The 6,946-nt window shown below is 44.6% G+C and overlaps 1 protein-coding gene across 4 annotated transcripts in view; it reads left to right on the forward strand.

Moving 5' to 3' along the window:
* Positions 1 to 869: 869 nt before the first annotated feature.
* b3gat1a (beta-1,3-glucuronyltransferase 1 (glucuronosyltransferase P) a) overlaps positions 870 to 6,946 on the forward strand; it is a 29,718-nt gene continuing 23,641 nt past the window's right edge. For 3 of the 4 annotated variants that reach the window (XM_060074270.1, XM_060074271.1, XM_060074272.1), the window contains exon 1: positions 870 to 1,155. The gene's annotated coding sequence lies outside the window, so the exon portion shown is untranslated. The remainder of the gene's footprint in view (positions 1,156 to 6,946) is intronic. The other variant, XM_060074273.1, reaches the window with a different exon arrangement.

The following is a 6,946-nucleotide window of genomic DNA, read 5'->3' on the forward strand; positions in this document are numbered from 1 at the left end:
AAACAGAGGGAGCCTCATCAATAATGGAGAGCAGTGGCTGTAGGGGGGAGGGGAGGGTGAAGGGTCTGGTGGTGGAATGAGTGAGGATTGCAGCTGCTGCATTCGGTCTTGGTCTTACAGCGAACTCGTCAAATGTGGTTGTCCCCCTCCCCCACAGTCCAGCGGGCGACCGGGACACGAAGGACATGATGAGTCTGACGTTTCAGGGAGGGGGTTGATCCTCTGTGTCTGTTGCGGCCATTTGTATTATCAACAGCTGCATCCTAACATTTGTATTACTAACAGCTGCATCCTAACATTTGTATTACTAACAGCTGCATCCTAACATTTGTATTATCAACAGCTGCATCCTAACATTAGTATTATTAACAGCTGCATCCAAACATTTGTATTACCAACAGCTACCTCTTAACATTTGTATCTTCAACAGCTACATCCTAACATTTGTATTGTCAACACATCCTAACATTTCTATTATCTACAGCTGCATCCATACATTTGTGTCTATGTTTTTCATTCACATTTGAGAGTCACCGTTCAAAAAGTGGTTGCAGACAGAAATAACCTGATTCAATTCAGATATGAAGCTAACAAATTAAAAATGTCTGTCTGTCGGTCTAAATCCAAAAATATATGGATATTTACGGATAGCACAGTCCTACAAGTCACATTCCTAAAATAAAGTGCTAATCTGACAGCAGTTCATAGGCAAGCGTTAATGAAGAGCCATGGAGGCTGCTGCTACAGTGGCCGTTATGTAGCATGTCATCGTCCCCTCCCAGTTGAGCCCATGCCATCCCTCCCATTCCCTTGTGTCAATGCCCTGCATTGTGTTGTGTATGAGAAGGCCCATTCTCCCTAACCTCTCCTGTTCCTGTCCCCTTTCTCTAGGAGCCAGTGCTGAGGATGTGAAACATCCACGGGACTCGGATGCGACCAGTAGCACAGCAGCCGGTGACGACAAAGTTGACCAGCTCCGACCTGCTCCGTTCGGCCGGCGAAACCCACCGGACGAAGACAGAAAAAGGAACATTTTCCAATTATAGGAGGCTTACGGGAGTAACGGCGCCGGGGTCGCCCTCACTGTTGCCGGGGTAGAACCTGAGTCAGACGGCGAAGCCCTCGCTTGTTAGGAGACTGGCAGAGAGACTGCTGGTGAGTACCCTATTGTTTCTTACCCTATTGTGTGTGGGGAAATGATGCATTCCACCACCAATGAGTGAGCAAGCTTAACTACCCCCCCCCCCCCCCCCCCCCCCCTCCCTTTCCTAACCCCCACTTATGCCGCAAATCACGGCCCACCACGGACGAGATCCCGGCGTTGTCTTCGATGCATAATATGAGGGGTTTCTCTCAAAATGTAAAGGAACTATAGATACCTGTTCGTTCCCCGGTTTATTTGGAAGACAACCAAAAAGTTGTTGCATTGGTATCACAGAGTGAACCGCCGCGGCTTGGTTCTCGTTCATCCCAGTTTATTCATGCATGCATTTTAAATTTACTTGTGTACACACATGCAAAACCAGGGGCGTTATCGCCAGTTCAAAACCCAATCCACACAACGGCCGCCAGAACCACGAGTGAAAGGGCGAATGAACCAGATCAGAAGAGGGGCATGGGGGTACAGGCTCCACACTCCCACCCCGGCAGCCCTGCCATCTCGGGCTCCCTGTCTCCCCAACGCCGGGGCTGCTGTTAGGGAGCCACCAGGAGGTAGCTGCAGATCCAGAGGAGGCAGCGATATAATCAGAGGGATAGACCCTAAGGCACCATCCCTCTCCCCCACCACCCAACTCTCCCAACCCGATATTATCAGCCGCCAGATATTTATATGAAGGCAGAAGAACTCAGAGGAGCTTGGTGGGACGGGATGGAGGGGAGGATGGGAAGGGGGGGGGGGGGGGGGGGGGGGTGAAGGAGACGGAGGAGACATCTGCGAAGCTTAGAAGACAATTCGGTTGTGATGTTGATGCAGGAGAAATTATCTGCAGGAGCGAAAATGCAAAGGAGTGTCAGGAACGACAGAGAAAACTAAAAAAATATGAATGTGTGTGGGAGAGAGAGAGAGGATGAGAGGGAGAGAGGGGGAGAGGGGGAGATGGAGAAGGAGAGAAAGAGAGAGAGAGAGTAGGTGTGGGAGGGAGAAATGAGGTGAGAGAGCGATGGAGGGAGAGGGAAGAGCGAGAGAAGGGTGAGATAGATACGTTATGTGCTAAATTGCATGTAGGTTCTGTTGTCCCTTGAGTACCTAAGAATGAATTGTGATACTACACCTGCAAGCTCTGGGCCAACGGAGCCATTGCTCACGGTGCTTTTTGCCTAATGCAAACAAAGAGCAGAGAGAGGGGAAGCAGCTTGACACACACACACACACCCATGAGACCTACCGACTCTACACCTTCACTGCACTCAGGGTGGAGGAAAAACAAATAAACACCCCATCCAACAAACAAAACTCATTCTATAGTAGATACATTTAGGCATGGTAAGGTAGAAACTGATGCATTAAATCATGTAGGATAATTGAATGCATTCATTAGTATTCTTTCAATTCAATTTAAAAGTTTAATGTCTGATAAGAACTAGATACTTTATGATAAACATCATACTTACATTCATTATAAATATGCAATATGTAAAAGATAGTCAAACATCCATATCATTACTTTCCAGTTTGCGCTATAATTAACCTTGCAACTATACTATATTGTCAACATAAAGTTGAAGTTAGACTACTTCAGTAGCACAATTAATATTTTGTATAATTAATCAGTCCACACTGTGGTTAAAGTAAATGGCATGAACTGTGTAATTTTTAATATACCCTCAATCGCTCTTTATTGATTTTATAGCGTGGGTTTAATTAGAACGGAGTAATCAACAAAATGGCTCCTCATCATAGATATGTAGACTGGAATGATTAGTGCCTGGGTAATATCAAACCTTTTATGGGGATCAGGATTAAAAGGTCCATGCACACGCAAGCGCACACACGTCAACAGACACACAGATACAGACAAACAGCACACTGGTGCGTGCGTGCGCGCGCACACACACACACACACACACACACACACACACACACACACACACACACACACACACACACACACACACACACACACACACACACACACACACACACACACACACACACACACACACACACACAGTGAACATGCATGTCTTCCTTCTGGCTCTCTGCATGGAGCTGTCACAAACAGAAACCCCTGGAGAGTGAGGTTGAGTTGAATTAAACTGAGAGGATGTCCTTTCCAGCACTGCAGAGGGCCACAGATGCATGTCTGTCCCCAGTGAGTTATTCACAGAGTGAACGATAGACAGACAGACAATAAGAGAGAGGGAGGTGGAGGAAGAGAGAGAGACACTATAAGATAAACCAAAGAAACACCGGTTTTGACTATAGCTGGGAAAGATGGGGAGAGGGAGTGAGAGTGAAAGAGAGTAAGAGAGAGAGGGGGGAGAGAGATAGGTAGAGACAGGAGGGTGATAGGTGCCATTGGTCGAAAGCAGCTTTGCCGATGAGAGTTTTGTACATGAGAGCACTTTCTTCTCCACCCTAACAATAAACACATGACAGTAAACCTGTAGTAATATGGGATACATAATCATATAGATAGTTATATACCTATCTGTATAATTTATGATCAAATATTACATTAACAATATTATTAATACGTATATTTATATGGAACCTTTCTCGAGAGTCACAAAGTGCATCACAAAAAGCAAATAGAAGACAAAAAGCAGACAAAAACCAACATCCAGCAAAACAAAAGACATTTAACAAAAGCAAGTCTAAACAGCTCCAGAGCAAGTGTCCAAGTTTAGCAGCTACAACCTCAAATGCACGGACCCTTTTTGGGACACAATGGTTGCAGTGGCTCTGTAATGTCGACAGGGGCTGGACCCTTCCAAGCTCTAAGCGTGATAACAACACTCTTGAACCGGATTCCGAGATTGATGGGAAGCCAGTGTAAGTCCTTTTCCTTGGGACTTGGTCGGGAGCTTGGCAGCAGCATTGTGGGCCACTAGTTAGCAGTTCCTGGATGTCTTGCTGAGACAGGTGAAAAAGGGAATTAAAGAAATCAAGGCAGGAGAAAAATAAACACAGACATCCTACGCAGGAACAAACAATGATTTTTGATGGTTGGTATAATTGTAGTTGGAGCTGACCCAAAGAATGAATTAAAACACGCTCATTAACGTGCGTGTGAACCGGTTAGGGTTTGACAGAAACTATCTTCTCCGAGCAGAAGCATATGCTAACTTTCAACGTGGATGCGGAACACCTCGATGCCCGTTATGCTCAGAGCGGTTCTCTTTAATGCTCACTAAGACGGCGAGCAGAAAAGGATTGCAGCAGAACACGGTATTACAGTGGCGCGTGTCCTGCCCAGAGGCCAGAGAGGAGGAGGCTTGGGAAGTGTCATTTCTCTGCATTATCCCGGCTCTGGCGCTAATAACAGTATTTCCTGTTTGCCGCTACGAGAGCCGCGGTGGGTGTTGGTCTGCTGTGGTTGATCATAACATCGCCGGAGACAAGAGGGTATTTGTTGTACAGAGAATTGGAACATAAATTATTAGGCCGGCGCTTTCTCTTACCAACAAAGAATACTGCGGGGGAAAAAAAAGGAAAACAAATAGGGGGAAAAAAAAGCCGACCCAACTGTAATTTCTGCTTGTGCATTGGAAACTAGACATCCGTGAACATCGGCGCTAGGTTTCAGCTCAGTGATCCACGGTGGTCTTATCATTCATAATGGAGCGAATACATTTCTCCTCTTTCTTTGTGTCCCGGGGAGGAAAAAAAGGAAAAATAAATCACTGTACGCTTGTCACAGCATTTTTGTTTTGCCCTTTGTTCGCAACCAGCTTTTTTGTTCTGTAATGACAACAGCCTGCCATGTCTGGAGCTCCACAAGTTATATGTTTGCATTTGTATTTCACCGCCTCCGTGTATAAGCCCAAAACACATTTGTGTGTCTGATTATTCCCATGGAAGGAAAAAAAAAGTGGCAATTTCAGAGATTATAATAAAACACGTCCAGCAATATCATACTGTAGATGCGGTTAAATGCAATTCTGTTTGTGCTTTGGGCTGTTTCTGTGCTGTGAAATTCATATAAATGAAGCTCACACAATGGGTTGACCTGGAACTTCAAAAGAACAGAACAGTGCGTGTGTGTGTGCGTGCGTGCATTTGAGAGGTAGCACTGACATGAGTGCATTGTATTTATCTATGTAGAGGGGATGGATTTTAGATTTAAACAGTCATTTTCCTGGGTGGCCGACATGCTTTTTGGGTCTGTCTTTAAAGAAATTATGATCATGTCTGACCAGCCCATAAAACATGTAAATCGGCCAATTGACTTCTTTCTTAATTGACACTGGGCTGGCCCAATCGCATCCTTAAACCCTCAGTGCCTTCATTCAACTCAAAAGAAAATAATCAATTTTAAAACTATTGACATTTGTTTCAATAACTGAATTGTTAAATAAATCCTCCTGTTGTAAATTCGGTCTATTGGCTTATCAATTTGTTTACCTCATTCTCCCTTGTAGAACCTAGCACAGATAGGTATGTTATAAAGTAAGCTTTGTTCCTTTGTTCATAAATTTGGATTTACTAATCTGATTTTGTTTTGTTTTGCTATTCAAATCATGTTTTAAATGTGGCCAATATCAGATACCAGTGTGAACTGGTCCCAGTTCAAACTGACTTGCATGCATCAGAACAATAACAGAGGCGGCTCCACACAGCATGCAGGAGGTTAACATGGAGGCCCCTGGAGTCAGGATTACGTTTTAAATGATCAGTTAATGGGCAGTAGTGTTGACACGTTGTGGATGTCTTCACACTGCTGGATATTCTTCCTACCAGCTGTATAACCTTTTTCCCACAAATCACGAAAGAAGGTTTAATTTGTTGAAACAAATGTGTTATTTTCCGGGACGGCTCAGCTCAGGAGGTAGAGCAGTTGTCTAGTAACCGAAAGGTTGCTAGTTCGATCCATCATCGAGTGTTGATGTGTCCCTGAGCAAGACACTTAACTCTTACTTCTCCTGACGAGCTGGCTGTCGCCTTGCATGGTTGCCTCTGCCGTCGGTGACTCAGTGTGTGTATTAACCGATGTAAGTCGCTTTGGATAAAAGCGTCTGCTAAATGCCCTAATTGTAATTGTAATAATTTGTATTAAATACTACACTATGTCAGGTGGGATTGCTGCATGGACGACAGCGGCATTCAGATCCCCTCATTGGTCCGACTAGGTTAAGGCGGAGCTTCAAGGTAGCTTAAAGGTTTCATAAGACACACTTTCCCTGGTATGAGAGCAGCCTAAAAATAAGGTGGTTTGACGATACTGCGACGTTTTGATCAAACTGCACCGCAGCACAAATATCACACAGGTCCTATTGTGGGTGACTGATCACCAGAAAAGGAAAACAGATCACTATTAATCCCCATCCAACCTTTCAACTTTTACCTATTTCAATGGGTTAGGGCCAGTTATGCTGGCAGTGGTAACAGTGGGCTACATCATTCCACTTTGTACTACAAAGGGAAAACATTATTCTTCGTTCAGTTAGATGCTCAGTGGCCCATCTCCATATCATACACTTTGAGAGGTCCCGTTTGGCAGTTTTATTGGATTAAAGAGTTATTAAGGATTTCATATTAATGAGTTATTGACATTGACTACTGCCAGGCGGCCGTTCACTGCCGCCCTCAAAGTCCCAAATATGGATAGTTTCCACTGCTACTTGCAAAAGATCCCAAGCAATAACAGAAAATCGAAGGCTTTATGTTGGTTGTAAAGTTAAACCAATGTGTGACGTCAGGGAGCCTACGTCCGCATGGTTTACCCTCTACATTATCGACTCTATTCCTTTCCTGCAGTGAGGACAGACACACAACACATAA

This window comes from Gadus macrocephalus, chromosome 16 (assembly GCF_031168955.1).
Source record: "Gadus macrocephalus chromosome 16, ASM3116895v1".
Taxonomy (NCBI): domain Eukaryota; kingdom Metazoa; phylum Chordata; class Actinopteri; order Gadiformes; family Gadidae; genus Gadus; species Gadus macrocephalus.